The sequence below is a fragment of the Vitis vinifera genome, chromosome 13 (genome assembly GCF_030704535.1).
Source record: "Vitis vinifera cultivar Pinot Noir 40024 chromosome 13, ASM3070453v1".
Lineage (NCBI taxonomy): Eukaryota > Viridiplantae > Streptophyta > Magnoliopsida > Vitales > Vitaceae > Vitis > Vitis vinifera.
Window position 1 is genome coordinate 8048081 of NC_081817.1, and position 16482 is coordinate 8064562.

At 37.0% G+C, this 16482-nt stretch overlaps 1 pseudogene; it reads left to right on the forward strand.

Moving 5' to 3' along the window:
* The first annotated feature begins 220 nt into the window (after window positions 1-220).
* On the forward strand, window positions 221-12123 carry LOC100242082 (suppressor of mec-8 and unc-52 protein homolog 2-like; annotated as a pseudogene).
* The last annotated feature ends 4359 nt before the right edge of the window (window positions 12124-16482 follow it).

The window sequence follows — 16482 nt, forward strand, 5'->3', positions numbered from 1 at the left end:
CATGGATAAGGAAGGTTAAACATTTTTTGGAAGAAATGATGATTCAGCGTTTTAGAGGGAATGAATGAATGGAGACATTTGGAGGGATATAGGGAGCATTTTGATCCCGCGACGAGGGGAGTTTTGGGAGCAACATGGAAGGGACTTCTCTCCATCGAGAGACCATTTTTTTTTTTAAGAAAACGAGATGAGCATTCAGTGGGAAAGGGAAGGATTATTGATGACGAATTTTGGAGGATCAATGGAGGGTGCTGAGGCATGTTTGAAGTGTTACACTGATCCATCATTCTTTAAAGCAGAATCAGAATTCTCTGGGGCTATGAAGTTACAGGTTCAGAGGGAAAAGAAAATCCGCAAAGGAAGAAGAAACGATGGCGAACAAGTTATCAGTGAGATGGGTTCCCCCACATCAATAGCCAACATCTTCGCTGCTTGCAACATCACTACTACCAAGGAAGCATTATCTCTAATCAAATTTGAATTGATGGAGTTATTGGATATGGGTATGGTGCGAGTAACATTTGTAGTGGCACACATCAGCCAAATCATCTCTCCACCAACGCAAACTGCCTTGTCACTGATGGAGTAGAGGGTTCAGAATGAGTATAAGGCTGGCCATCTTCCCACACGCCTTAAAGGGTTAGACAAGGCTTTATGGGGTGGAATCCCATTTGGTGTTCTTACTGAGTTGGTTGGTCCTCTCGGAATTGGCAAAACCTAATTTTTCCTTAAACTCTCATTATTGGCTTCTCTGTCTGCAAGTTATGGAGGCTTAGATGGTCATGTAATATATATTGATGTCGAATCCAATTTTAGTTCAAGAAGGATGATAAAAATTGGATCAAAGAGTTTCCGAGCAATATTACATGTGGAAGGAATGTAATATATATTGATTTCGAATCTGGTTTAATTCAAGAAGGATGATAGAAATTGGATCAAAGAGTTTCCGAGAAATATTCCATGTGGAAGGAATGGCAAAGGAGATGATGTTGATGGAAAATCCAGATTATCCAACGAGGACTAGCCATTGTCATTTTGCACTGCAATTGCAAAGTCAGTGTATCTATGGATTGTCAAGCCTCAAATTGTTGTCAAGTCAAACGAGATGTTCCTTCCTGGTAGAATGGAATTTATTTTTAACATGGAGGGTGGATTTTCTAGTGACATTCTACATAGAAGTAAAGCTGACTATCCAGTGCCGGAGAAAATGGTTACTATTAGTGTTGATGGTTCTGTGTTGGACTGAATTGCTAAAATCATGTCATATTTTCGCCTGTGATCATCTGGGAAAGTTCTCAAGAAGAAGAAAAATGAGAGAGATGTCAAAGGAAATATATCAATTGTTGGTAATGAATTTGATGAAGAGAAGAAGCCATCAAAGCTTGATGGTGGAATGTCAAAGAATCAAACTGAAAGGGAAAGCCTGTCACCACCTTTATCCTCTAGGAAAAATTATGTTGATTCAAGAGAGAAACATGGTCCGTCTGTTGCTAAATCTGAATGGTATGGCATATTTGTTGGGGATGATGTTGAATATGATATTCCCAGTAAAGACATGAGTCAAAGCCCTATCCCAGAGGACATGGAGGAGTCTCCTCCAAACAAAGAAAGAATTTCCTATCTTGGTGAACCTACTTATGGTCCAATTCCGCCCTTTGAGCCTCAGGAATGGCAATAAACGAATGGATATGATGTAATGCAAACACAAGCATTGGTTGTTGGCTACCAGGGAGACTGGGAAGAGTACCAATATGCTGAGCAAATGGCTTATCCTGAACAATATCTCCAGCAGAATATGCAAACATATGATGTGCAGGCAAGTATGGGCATTCCTCAGGATCCACGCTTCATGACTCAAGAAGAGAAGGATCGGGGTTTGGGGTCTGTGTTCAAGTGGGCTGATCAAAGGTTGTAGCAACTAAGGGAGAAAGGTGCTCGAGAACTCTGAATGTTATCCTGGGTATCAGGAGTACAACCGTGAAGTTATGGACAGTGATGATGAAGATGACTTGTCAAAAATGGACATGGGTGGACGAGCTAAGGGCGTCTACATCGGTGGGACTTTGAAACATAGGGGGAATGGACAACATATAACGAGCAGAAGGAAGCAATGCCAAAAGTTGCATTCCAGTTTGGTGTGAAGATGCAAGATGGTAGAAAGACGGGAAAGCAAAGGCCATGCAAAGATTTTTTTTTTTTTTTTTTCTAAAGATTAAAGACAGGCTACCACTTTGTCTTAACAGAGGAGGCTGCCACTTCGTCTTCGAAAAGGAAGGATCCTGATTTTTGAAGATACATGACGCATAGGCCAGATCATAACGGGCACATACAACCAGTCCACATGTCGTTAGGAAAGATAAGTTAAATCTTATAAATTTTAGTGTTGATTCATTGCTTTGGATTAAAAAATTAGGATTTTGTTTAGTGTAATTTCGATTCATTTTTTTGGGCTAAAAAGTTGGAATTTGATTTACCTTGGTTTCGTTTCATTGTTTTACATTAAAATTTTAGAATCTTGTTTAGTTTTGATTCTTTGTTTTAGTTTAAAAAATTAGAGATTTGCTTAGATTGGCTTTGATAGTTTTGATTCTTTGTTTTAGTTTTAAAAGTTGGAATTTTGTTTAGTTTATATGTTTTCATAATTTTAGTTTATTAATATAATAGATTCCATGTGATAAAGATCATGTTTTAATTTTTGTTTTGACTAAGTTTGATCCATCTTATGTTAGTTCTTGATTGCTCATCTCAGTATGTGCTTGATTGATCCTTGTTAATTCTTCATTAATATCTTGCTAGTTTTATCTTATCTAAAGTCATTTAGTTTATTCTTTTGTCGATTGTTTGTTAAATTTGACTTTTAGAGGTCCTTAGAAAATAATGAAGATTGACCTCCACTCTCACCAGTTTAGTTTGCTTGGTTGTCAAAAATTTCACTTTGTGATTTTGTTTTCTTTTGTTTTGCTTGGTATTTTGTTTCTTATGTTTTATTGCCTTCAAATTAATTTATTTTATTTCAAAATAAAATAATTTTCTAAAAAGATCCCTTTGAAAATCTATTTTAAAATTTTCATTTAGAGTCCTTAGAATCAAAATCTCATTTTCTTAAATAATATTCAACCATGTTTTGATCGGTTCCTATCTTTCTCAGTTTTCAATAAAAACTACGGTTTTGAGTAAGACATGAATCAAGCTTGTGGTCTCAAATAAATGGGATAATTCTATAGTAGATTCGTGTATATCAATTAGGGAATTGGTGAAACCCCTACATAAAATCTTTTTTTCAAAACTCATATTTGTTGCCACCTTTGCTACTTGTTGTAATCATATCTATCTTTTTTTTTATAGGAATTATACAAGATATATGTGATAATTGATGATTGCGTATACTCTTGATCATTTTTGCTATATTGCTTAAATACCAAACAGGTTAGGATTCTTTCCTTTACTAATCATTATTATATCTTTGATCTAACCCCCATGTCTTGTGGAAATGCATAATAAGCTATCTATGCTATCCATGTACGCCTCTATCACCCACCTTCTAAATTATGTGAATATGCTTGTCATTGTGAACTGCGTTTATGTTTGATATTGCTTGAATGTCTTGATACTCATTTCATTATTCGATTATTTTTTATAAAGCATATGTTGAGTGATATACTATTTGAACTAACTTTGTTGTTTCTATGATAGTGCTTGAGAAGCAGTCCAAGTACATACCCCAAATCTTTTTTATGATTATGATTGGTTTTCTTGTTTGGCATGCTATTTTTTAAATCACCTAACCTACCTATGTATCTAAAATCAACTAATTAATTGCCACATTTCCCTCAACTTAGTCAGTAGAGACCTTTATAGGGCTTAGAGGGGTGCTACCTTTTAGAGGTACCTTCCCAATAGGTAACCTAATCCCCGGACCTAAACTCGGGTTTCAAAGACACATTTTTCCCAAAACTATGGATTCATTTTTTTAGGGTTTTATTTCTTATTTTATTTTCCCTTTTAAAATAAAATAAGTAGCGACTCCGACTTTTCCAAAACCAATTTTTTCACTAATAAAAACGAGTCTCACCGATGAGTGAGAACACACATGAAAAACGTGGGTCCACACCCATTTTCACTTTTTTATTTCCTCTCTATAAAACCTTTTCTTTTCTTCCTCAATCTCCCTTCCCCAATGGCTAGTAGAATCCCACTCTAAAGAAACGACCTCTCAAAAAGTCCTTCCATGTGTCATCGTGCCAATGGTCTTCCTTTATTTCTTCCTAACTAACCCAAAAAAGAAAAAAATTAAAACCACCATTGTAGAATATTCTTCTAGCTGTTGGTCTCTCACTTCCCTCTATAAAGAAGGTTTCTACTATCCGGTCCAAAAAGAGAGGTTTACAAAGAGATTTTTGAAATGAGATAATATAAAAGCTAAGAAGAGAATTTTGGAGAACACTTTCTAACTCTTGGTCGTTTGCTCTTATGCATTTGCCTTGTGATGAACTCTAAGCCTCTATTTATAGGGAAAAATGTTGGACTTGAAATCATTTCAAATTTGTGTGCTTGAAAATTTTGAAATCCATCATAAAGTGTTGGGACAGTTGGAACTCCAATTAAACCAATTTCTTCTGATGTGCATGAAGTCTTCTAGCAGTAGAAGACAACGCCTTTAGGTAGGAAATGAAATTTTCTTTTCCTACATTGGTTTTTACTATTAGTCACTATTTGAATAGTGTTTTTACATTTAGTCAGTATTTGAATAGTACCTAATATGATTTTTTTTTTTCAATGAAGTTTTTTATTTTTTTATTTTTTTTACTAAATAAATACAAGGAGACAAAAGTAAAAAGACATAGATATATAAAAGATTCTTGATATCTTTTCAACTGACCATTTCCAAGAAATATTTTTTAAAAACTTTTTGAGCTTTTTTTTATGACGTTATCATTTTTATATTTATCAACAAGATAAGAAAATTAGGTTTGGAATAGAAGATGAACTTCTAGAAAGGCATTTTCAGAGATGATTTTTTTAATACTATCCTCAGTGATGAGATTATAGTTAGAAGAACTATAAATCTCAATATCAAAGTCTATTGCAATCATTCCTGACCTTTAATGTCGAATTTGTTTTTTAAGGCTAACTTTAGTACAGGGCCAAGGGTCCTCTATACCAAATAATTGATGTTTTCTATGATTGGATTTGAGAAGGATTATGTGTTGGTTTGGATAGACTCCTCCATCGTTCGATCATTCATGAGGCTTACTTTATATAATGAGTTCGACTGATTTGAATTCTTGGATGAAGACATTTAATATAGAAACTACTAATTTCTTCCAAATCCATCGGTTTGCTCAGGATTGGAGAAAATTAATTGATAAAGTAATCCATAATCCATGAGGAGAGTAGGGGTTAGTTCCATTGACTCATTATTGAATTTGATAACTATAGGCCTATATCTGTCTAAGTCAATATTGGCCTTACAAATACTATAAATAAGAGCACACTTACAGTCATGCCTTTCTAATGGAATTTCTCTACATAAGGGATCAAGCTTTAAACATTCAATATTGGTGTTGCCATAATGAGTATGTCAAATGAAACTCATCCCTTGAATAGTAACTCCAAAAGTGCTACAATCAACAAGAAATTGCATTTTATGTTCTTACTTAGTTTCTCTTGTAACTTGAGTTTTTTGACTTATTATCTGTCTAAGGTCTTGGGGGAGATTTAAACTCTTTTGTTTAAAAAATGAAATCTTGATTTTTGGAATTCTAGGTTTTCATCAGAAAGTTTTGGAGATTCATTTAGAAGAGATTTTGAAAATGTAGCTTTTGACTCCTTAGGAATTTTCTTATAATTGAAACTTTCAAAGTCTGTATCCATTGGGAGGCAATGCATATCAAAACTTGAAGGGTTAGAAAAACTGTCTAAGTTATCATTTAACTGTTTAAAATGAAAAAACAACTTCAAAATATTCATTTACTCAAGAATTTATTTTTTCAAGACCTTCTATTTCAAATACGAATTTAAATAGTGTCGATTTTACTCTAAAAATATGAATTTTTTTTAATCTATTAAAAATTTCATCCATTGAGTATTATGCAAGTCTGATTTATTGAGTTTTATTTGGATTTTCCGTGAGAATTAAATTTTTTAAGTTTTGTAAATAATTTCTTTATATTTCCTCATCATTTATTTTGTCTAGAACATAAAATAAAAAATAAAATAAAAAATTGTTTATCTACTTTTGAAGATATTATATTTACTGTTTTGATTTTTTTTCTTTATTGTCTATTTTTTGTACTTCATTAATTTCACTGGTTGTTTTTTCTATCTTTGATGTTTATGTTGATGTTTCCTCACTTCTCACGAGGTAAAAGGAAACAAAATTTTATTAAATTTTGTTTCACTTTACTCTTCTTTTGATTCTTCGTGGTTTAAGTTTCTTGATTATGCTTGATTTAAGTTTTGTTGATCTACTAATAATTTTTTATTATGTGGAGAATTTTATATTGTTTTTCTTGAGGTTAATGTTGTAATTCTTTTAAGGGGTTTCCTAAATTTGAAAAACCAATGGAAAAAAGGAATTGTCATTCTAACTTGTTACATATATCTTTCGTATTCTTTTCTTAAAGAATTTCTAACTTGAGGAGGAAGTTGTTTAAAATAATTTCTTTTAGAATTATTATAAGGAGAAAAATAATCTAATTTAATACATTCTACATCAAGAACAAAATGATTTCTTTTAATGTATCTTCTTCTAATGATATTTATGTTTAAAGGAGGATTATTAGAATGAGGGAAAATAGTTGATTCAGACACTTCTTCAAAAAGAGGAATTTTTAAGCAAAGCTTGACACATTTAAAAAAAAAAAAAAAGTTGATTTTGAATTTGAATCATTTCTTCATCTAATTTTGAATTATTAAATTATATGTGATGACTATATAATAATGCAACTAATGAATTTGCATATCTGTTTAACTCATATGAAGAATTGACTAAATTATATGCAAAATTATTTTATGCATATGATGCAAGACTGCCTATCCTAAGAGATTTGGATGAACTAGTTTTACTTAATCCCTTTATAATATTATTCACTCGCACATAAAATAATCACAATCTTATCCTTAATTAATTCAAATAATTTCGTGAATAGGGACCACTGATTCGTGCCCAATTGGTGTCTCAGCTGATTTGTGTCCAGCTGGTGCTCCTTGATTGAGGGAGTAATCAACAAAATTTATAACCTATAACACCATATACTAGGGTAGCAAAGAAAAAGCTACTATAGTATAGTGGCTCTAGGATCGTCCACTGGGAAAGATTAACAAGCTCTCAATGATACCAATTCCAAGTGAATTGGTTTTGTTTCATTTCATGGTTAGCTTAAGAAGTAAAACACAAACTTTGATTGGTAAAGGTTTAGACTTAAACTAACTAACACAACAGAAGTTTGGAATAATTTAGGAAGAAAAGCATTCCCTAGAGAGTTAGGTTCACTGGGGTGGTTCCTCATGCAAAAGACACGGCTCTGGTCAGATGGTTCATTTCCTCGCATTAGAGATTCAACATATAGTCAATTCTCTAACCGGTGTTGTACAGAGACTCCTTCAATTAGATTTCACTTTAATTCTCTCACTGATGCAACTTGCAATGGTTTAAGCCTCTCACTAAGCCTTAACCATTCAAGATGATCTTTAACCTTGGATTACCCGTCAAAAGCTCGCAAGAGATAACTAATGGATGTCTCCTTGGAGTCCAAAAGCTTACCAAGTGTTGGCTATTCTAGAAAATCCTACCTTGAAGTCACCTCCTAGAGGCTCGCAAGGGGTAAACTAGTGCATTTCCATGGTTGGAAATCACTTGCCTTACCAAGTGTTGGCCCAGGTGACTCTAAGGTGTTTTAAGTTAACTAAAAATATAGAAATCACTAAAGGATTTCACTTCCTCTTCATTACTAGCTAAAACCACAAAGCTTTGTATTCTTGCACTTGGAACCTCCCCCGGCAACCTTAGCTCCAAGGAATTAGAGGTTTAGTTACTCATTCTCTGAGGAAAACTCCTCAGAGAATTCATAACTTAGAAATAAAATAAAAATACAAAGTGAGAAGGTAAGGCAGTAGAAAAGAAATAGACTTTACTTGCTTACCCAAACTTTTACAGAAGGAACCCCTCTCTGAGAACAGGCTCCCGAGAGGTATATATATGTACATAATATAAAACTAATTATTACATAGATATTTAGTCTTTTTACTAACTTAAAAGCTAAGGAATCATGTAATTGGTGGTTTACAAGGAGTATTTTGGGATTTAGACAACAAAAATCTAATGGAAAATATCTCCCAATGTCGGTAGCAAATATCGGGAGGCTTCAGGAACCATTTCGCAGGAGAAAAATGGTGTCTGCGAGATTTCGCAGACACTCAAGAGGGCTGCGAAATAATTTCGCAACACCAAGCTATCTTCACAGGGCTGCGAAGTTGGCTTCCACCTTGAGGTTCCCAGCTTCCTTCTCGCGGCATAAATCGGGCATCGTCAGAAGGAGAAACATCACACTGTTCAAAAAGGCTGCGAAATCAGTTCGCAACAAAAGGGTGATTTCGCAACACTTTGCAAAATGCTTCCTTCAGCTCGGAGTGATTGGCTTGTAATGGCTACAACTTCTTCGTTTCAACTCCGAATTGCACACCGTTTGAAGCATTGGATTTTTTACTTCCTGAGCTTTGAAATGGTATATAGCATACATCATTTGGACTTCAGAAAGTGCTCCAAAAGTGGCTGCTACGACTGTCATCAAGAATATGCTTTATGGTAGATTCTCTTTGCTTTTTCTCCTTGCAATTCGGATTTACTCTTGGAAAATGACTTCTAAGCTTTGCCCAAGATTTCTCATAGCTCTCCTCAGTCTTGACTTGCTTTGGTGATCAAAATACTAACAAAAACACCAAAACTTACACAAAGTGATCAAAATTGCTTTCAAGTGTCCTTAACATGCCAATTGAGTTAAAAGGCCAAAACTACTACTCAAAAGTGTTTAAAAGGATTAATTATAGGCTATCAAATAGCACTTTTTGAGTAGTAATCACTCCCCCCAACCGACATATTGCTAGTCCCTTAGCAATATAGGAGAGAAAAATGAAAATAAATAGCAAACTAATCTAAAATTTACAACATCATACTGAAAGAAAATAATTCTCAAGTGGCATGATGATCTAATTCTCACATGAAGCATTAAAGAAATACAAACCCAAATCTCAACAAGAGTCATAACAAACTATGCTAAACACTGTCAATCAAGGGAGTGCATTATGCAAACTGAAGTTTTAAAATCATTTCCACTTTCAAAGAACCAAACTTCAATCTTCCATAAAAATCTATGTGTATTGGTTCCTTAGCTTTCGAGAATAAAATGCTAAACTAATCTCTCCCCCCAACCTATCTCTTTTCAACACTTAGCAAACTGACCAAAATCAATAAGAAAAGAACACACTTTCATCATCTTTTTTTTTTTTTTTTTTTTTTTTAAGGTAGCTTTATGGGGTACTCTTTCTGACTTGTCCATGTAATGGGGGTCCATCGATGACTCCCAACCAATTAAGGCTTAGGGCACCAGGCTTTAAAGGCTTTCACCATATACCCCTCAAACCTTGCTCGGGTTTCAAGGCAAGCAAAAAACTTTCTTTATTTCAAAGGCTCATTGGCCTTTTGCAGGGTGTTTCAATTTTATCAAATGAGGTCAAATATACCAAGTCCCAAAATTATATTAAGTCAAGAGGGAAATAGCTTTTCATCTTATAATCGGAATCTAATGTGCACAGTGTGTGGATAGCTTAAAGTGGAAGAACTAAATTCAATTTCACTAGAAGCTTCAACAATTGAACCACTTTAGTAAGCATAATCCATACTCTAAGTCAAGTAAAAAAACAACAGTTCAATTTCTCTTGGTTTAATTTGAAAATTTTTCCTCAAAATTCATGGAGAATAGAGTAACAAGAGTAAAAAGTAAAAACTACAACTAATTAACCAATATAATTGTATTATCAAAAAGATTTAGCATACTTCCTTCCTCATTCCCCCCAACCGAACTGAGCACTGTCCTCAATGTGATATGAGTGACTGTAATTAAAGGGAGGAATTGGTACCTCCTTGCTGATATCAAATTCGAATATTGATTGGGGAAAACCACATGTTTCAAAAAGAATAGAATATGTGAGAAAAGGAAATAAGAATAACTTAATGCTAACTGTTAACAAGAAATATTCAACTTGTATTACTTTCAATTCATTCGAGTACAATGCAAAAGACAAGTAACACAAGGCATCCCAAATATAGTACCAAAATACTGGGACTTCTTTTCAACTAAAAAAACAAATACATAAAAATATTAGATATATATAATAGTCTGATGAGTGGGGTGGTGGGGCTAGGCAGATGGGTCTGCCTCTTCAGTAGGTGCATCAGCTGGGGCTTGGGGCTCTGGAGGATGAGACTCTGAAGGATGAGAGTGTGGCTCTGCTGGTGTATCAGTGGAAGGCTCTACAGCTTGTGGCAGATCGAAATGGACTTGGAGCTGCCTTAAGATGGCAGCTTGTTGAGCCTGAGTGGCCAACATCTGCTCTTGGCATGCTCTGATGGCTGCCATCTCCTGAGCAAGACTGCTCTGAGAAGCTGTAAGAGTCTCCAATGCACAGCACAACTCTCGATATTCAGATATAGGAATGGCCATCCTCGGCTCAGCTGATGTGGATGGCTGAGATGAAGCTGATGCAGTTGATGCAGCTGGTGGAGCTCTAGGAATGGCAGGAGCAGCAACTGTTATACCTTCAGGTATATGTCTTGGGGATGCTCTCCTTGCAGTTGGCTGAGGCTGCTCAGGCTGATCAACTTTGTAGGCCGTCATATTGTTCCATTTATCAAGAGTGAATGGCTCACGGCAAATTCGCTTTCTCTCCAGCTGAGGCTCAGAAGGGTATCCCAGATGCTCCAAAATTTGGCATAGCAGCCTTGGAAAGAGGAGTGGAATGCAATCAGCTCTTTGAAGCTTCTTTTTGTGAACCTTCTCTTCAAAATAGAGAAGGGCTGCCATGATCAGATGATGAGGCCCAAAGAAAAATCCTTCTGACATCTTGTAAAGAGCTTCTAAGAGGACTCCCCTTCTTTGGGTCTAATGCTGCAATGGGTACAGATTATGATGCAAAAATGCATCAATCAAAAACATAACTGGAGGAAGCTCCCCCCTCAGCAGATGTGATCGATTTGCAGCTCCTCTGGAAAGAGTGCGCACCATCTCCAGCTCAGTAGGATTTGTCCAAGCTCTAAAATTATCGAATTGGGTTGGTTCAAAGGGAATTTGCAGGGCTTCAGCAATATGGCGTGCTCCCAATATGCCATGTCTCCCATCGATAGTGAAATGAATTAAAGTTGGATTCCTGACCTCTTTGGTTGTCATGGATTGATAGAAATCCGTGGCTATCCGGGGATAGAAAAAATCTCTTGGAGTCAACAAGTGCTCCATGTGATACCTCCTCAGCAGCTGGAATGATTGGGCAAGCTCCGGCCTCACTCTGAATGCCGATAAGTCGAAGCATAGCTTGGAATGGAATGGTTGAGCTCTACAATCCAAGTTTCCCTCAATTGGGGGCTCAGGTAGCATTGGCCGCCTAATTACTTCTTCCAGAGCTGTTTCGGATGGAATTTGGGGCTCAGGAGGTGGCGCTTGAGGCTCCTGAGATTTTGCTTGCGGCGCCGGAGATTTTGCTTGCGGTACCGGAGATGGTACCGGAGGTTGAACTGGCGAGGGAACTGGAGTTGGAACCGGTGATGGAATCGGCGAAGGCTCTGGTGACTGCTCAGTCAAATCGATGGGTTCTAAGCTCTCAACCCTGGGTTTCTTTTGTAGTGGCCTACCCCCTGACCTGGTAAGGTATCGTCTTGCCGGAGGCTTTGGCGGCGCTGGCTTCATCGGGGGAGGAATTGCTTTCTGCTGCGAAGGCTCTGGAGCAAAATCTGGAACTGGCTCCTTTCGCAGACTCTTCTTGCGATTCAAAGGAGATGAAGATTTAGCCCCTCGCGTTCGCGCCATTTCGGGATACCGAACTTTGGCCGACGTTGCTGATCGGAGAAGATGACCGAAGGCTTGGATGGCGTGGCTCACTGAAGAAGACGAACAGCTTGCGAGAATGGCGCTCTGATTTTTGAAACCCTTTTCGTAGCTCAAATGACCGGTATAAATAGGAAAAACGAAAGCCTAAGGGTCAGTTTAAGTTTCGCAACAAAACGCCAATTTCGCAGCAAAATGCTATTTTCGCAGCTGCGAAATGAGAGTTCCTGTGTTGCGAAGTGGCACTCGTGTGCCAAACTCGCCTTCGCAATTGCGAAATAACCTGCGGAATGGGACTTTTGGTGCGAAATCTGGGCTTTACCACTTCGCAATGCGTTTCGCAGCTGCCAAATGGATGCTACTGTACTGTGAAGTGGCACTCGTGTGCCAAATTTGCTTTCGCAGCTGCGAAATACCCTCGCAGAGACTTCTACAGTGTTGCAGAATGGTTTTGCAGCATAGTGCTGATTTCGCAGAGGCTTTCTTTAGCCTGCGAAATTTCGCAGAGCTCTATTTTTTCTCTGTTTTGGCTCCGATTTCGACCCGATTTTTTTTCTTTCAATCTCCTTGAAATTTCTTCCACCTAGAATCATTCAAAAAGATTAAAGCACATATAAAAACATGATTTAAGATCAAAAACTAAGATCAAATGTATGGAATCAACTTGAAAATTTACAAAATTTACAAAAATTTTGGACTATGGTAAACCACGTCCAGCAAACCCTTTTTTGCTTAGGCTTTTTGAGGCTTAAGGAGGTTGATCTCCTCCTTTTCTGGTTTGAATGGCTCCATGAATGGCTTGAGACGATATCCATTAACTTTGAAGCTATCCTTGCCATTTGAATTCAATAATTCCACCACTCCATTGGAATATACTCGGTGAATTATGAACGGTCCTATCCACCTTGACTTGAGCTTCCCAGTAAAGATATGGAGTCTTGTGTCATACAGTAAAACTCTTTGCCCTTCCTGAAATTCCTTGTTGGAGATGATTTGATCATGCCACTTCTTCATCCTCTGTTTTGCAACTTTAGAATTGATATAAGCATTATTTCTTAATTCCTCCATCTCATTAAGGTCTAGATATCTCTTTTCTCCTGCCTTGATCAAGTCCATATTCAGCTTCTTTATTGCCCACCAAGCCTTGTATTCAACTTCCACAGGGAGATGGCATGCTTTGCCATAGACAAGACGATAGGGAGACATCCCAAGAATAGTCTTATAAGTTGTTCTATATGCCCACAATGAATCATGAAGCCTAATAGACCAATCCTTTCTGTTGGAATTCACCACTTTCATCAAGATGTTCTTTATTTCCCTGTTAGCTAGCTCAACTTGCCCTGAAGTCTGAGGATGATAAGGTGTAGCCACCTTATGCTTCACTCCATACTTGGATAACAGGGCTTCAAAAGGTTTGTTGCAAAAATGAGCACCTCCATCACTGATTATGGCTTTGGGCACCCCAAATCTTGAGAAAATGTTCTCTTTAAGAAACTTGAGAACCACCCTATGATCATTTTGTTTACAGGGGATTGCCTCAACCCATTTAGAAACATAATCCACCCCCACCAAGATGTAAGAATTACCAAAAGACATTGGGAAAGGTCTCATGAAGTCAATGCCCCATACATCAAATAACTCAACTATCAGAATGGGGTTCATAGGCATTTGATTTCTTTTTGTTAGCTTTCCAAGCCTTTGGCATCTGTCACAACTTCTACACATGATGTGGGCATCCTTAAAAAGAGATGGCCAAGTAAACCCTGATTGCAATACCTTCATGGCTGTTTTCTGAGAGGCAAAGTGGCCTCCACATGCATTCTCATGACAATGAGATAGAATCCCTTGCTGCTCATCTTCAGGGACACACTTCCTAATAATCTGATCTGCACAATACTTAAAGAGAAAGGGCTCTTCCCAATAATAAGCATGAATTTTGGCAAAGAAGTGCTTCCTGTCCTGTGCATTCCACTTACTTGGAATTTCTCCAATTACTAAATAATTGGCAATATGAGCATACCAAGGAGTATTCACTAGGAACATGAGTGATTCTTCAGGAAAATCATCATTAATAGGCAAAGGATGGGAATTATGTGCTATAACTAACCTTGAAAGGTGGTCAGCTACCACATTCTCCACTCCTTTCTTATCTTTGATTTGAAGATCGAATTCTTGTAACAAAAGAATCCATCTAATCAACCTTGCTTTTGCATCTTGCTTTGTCAATAAATACTTCAAGGCTGAATGGTCAGTAAAGACAATAATGAAAGACCCCACTAAATAAGCCCGAAATTTGTCCAAAGCAAATACCACAGCTAACAATTCTTTCTCTGTAGTTGTGTAGTTCCTTTGAGCTTCATTTAGTGTTTTACTTGCATAGTAAATCACATAGGGCTTCCCATCTTCTCTTTGGCCAAGCACAACTCCTATAGCAAAGTCACTGGCATCACACATCAGTTCAAAAGGTAATTGCCAGTTAAGGGCTCTTACTATTGGAGTTGTTGTTAAAAATTTCTTCAGTTGATCAAAGCTATGCTGACACCTTTCATCCCATATAAACTTAGCATCCTTAGCTAACAGCTCACAAAGAGGTTTTGAAAGACTTGAAAAACCTTTTATAAACCTCCTATAGAACCCTGCATGGCCAAGGAACTGCCTTACTCCTTTTACAGTTGTTGAAGATGGTAATTTGACAATAAGCTCCACCTTTGCTTTATCAACTTCAATGCCTTTTTCAGAGATGATATGGCCAAGGACAATTCCTTGACGTACCATAAAATGGAATTTCTCCCAGTTGAGCACCAAATCTTTTTCAATGCATCTATGAAGAACTGCTTCCAAATTGACTAAGCATTCCTCAAATGTACCTCCATATACGGTGATGTCATCCATGAAAACCTCCATAATTCGCTCCACCATATCACTGAAAATACTTAACATGCATCTTTGAAATGTAGCAGGTGCATTGCATAAACCAAAAGGCATTCTTCTATAAGCATATGTTCCAAATGGACATGTAAAAGTGGTCTTTTCCTGATCTGCCAAATCAATTTCAATTTGAAAATACCCTGAATACCCATCCAAGAAACAATAAAATGGATGTCCAGAGACTCTCTCCAGCACTTGATCAATAAATGGCAATGGAAAATGATCTTTCCTGGTTACAGCATTCAGCTTTCTATAATCAATACACACCCTCCAACCTGAAGTGAGGCGTGTAGTAACTTCTTCTCCTTTTTCATTTTGAACCACTGTGATCCCTGACTTCTTTGGTACCACTTGAGTAGGACTCACCCAAGGGCTATCAGATATAGGGTAAATGATTCCTGCTTGAAGTAGCTTCAGCACTTCAGCTCGTACCACCTCTTGTAGATGAGGATTCAACCTTCTTTGAAATTGACGGATTGGCTTTCCTTCCTCCTCCATATATATATGATGAGTACAAACTAAAGGACTAATGCCTTTCAAGTCAGATATTTGCCATCCTATTGCCTTCTTACACCTCCTGAGAACTTCCATTAAACAATTCTCTTGATGACTAGTCAGAGATGAAGATATCACAACAGGACATTGATTATTTTCCTCAAGATATATATATTTCAGCTCCACAAGTAAAGGCTTCAGATTGAGTTTTGGAATTTCTTTTTCAGCAGATGCCTCCTCTTCTTTATTGAACAAAGGTAGAATTTCTTCTATCTTTCTCCAACTTTGTAGAGTAGCAAGCCCAGTTGGGGGTTCTGACATACCTTCCTCAGCATCCACAAGACTTTCATTCAACTTGTCTTGCATATTTTGATTACAATGCTCCTCCACTAAAGTATCAATAATGCACAGCTCTTCTGGTCCCTCTTCTTCTTCCGGAGTGATTTGTTTTTTAGACATATAGAAAATATTGAGATCCAGTGTCATGTTACCAAAAGTGAGTTGCATAAGCCCATTCCTGCAATTGATGATTGCATTTGAAGTTGCAAGAAATGGCCTTCCAAGGATGATAGGAACTAAATTAGCTTCCTTTACGGTAGGATCTGTATCAAGAACAATAAAATCTACTGGATAGTAGAAATTATCCACTTGAACCAATACATCCTCAATTACCCCTCTTGGAATTTTCACTGATCTATCTGCCAGAGATAGAGTGATTGCTGTTGGCTTCAATTCCCCAAGTCCCAATTGCTTGTAGACGGAATATGGAAGCAAATTCACACTTGCTCCCAAATCTAACAAGGCTTTCTCCACTACCTTTCCTCCAATCATGACTGAAATGGTAGGGCTTCCCGGGTCTTTGTACTTCAAAGAAAACTTACATTGTAAAATTGCACTTACTTGCTCAGTTAAGAAGGCTTTCTTATTTACAGTCAACCCTCTCTTGATAGTACACAAGTCCTTT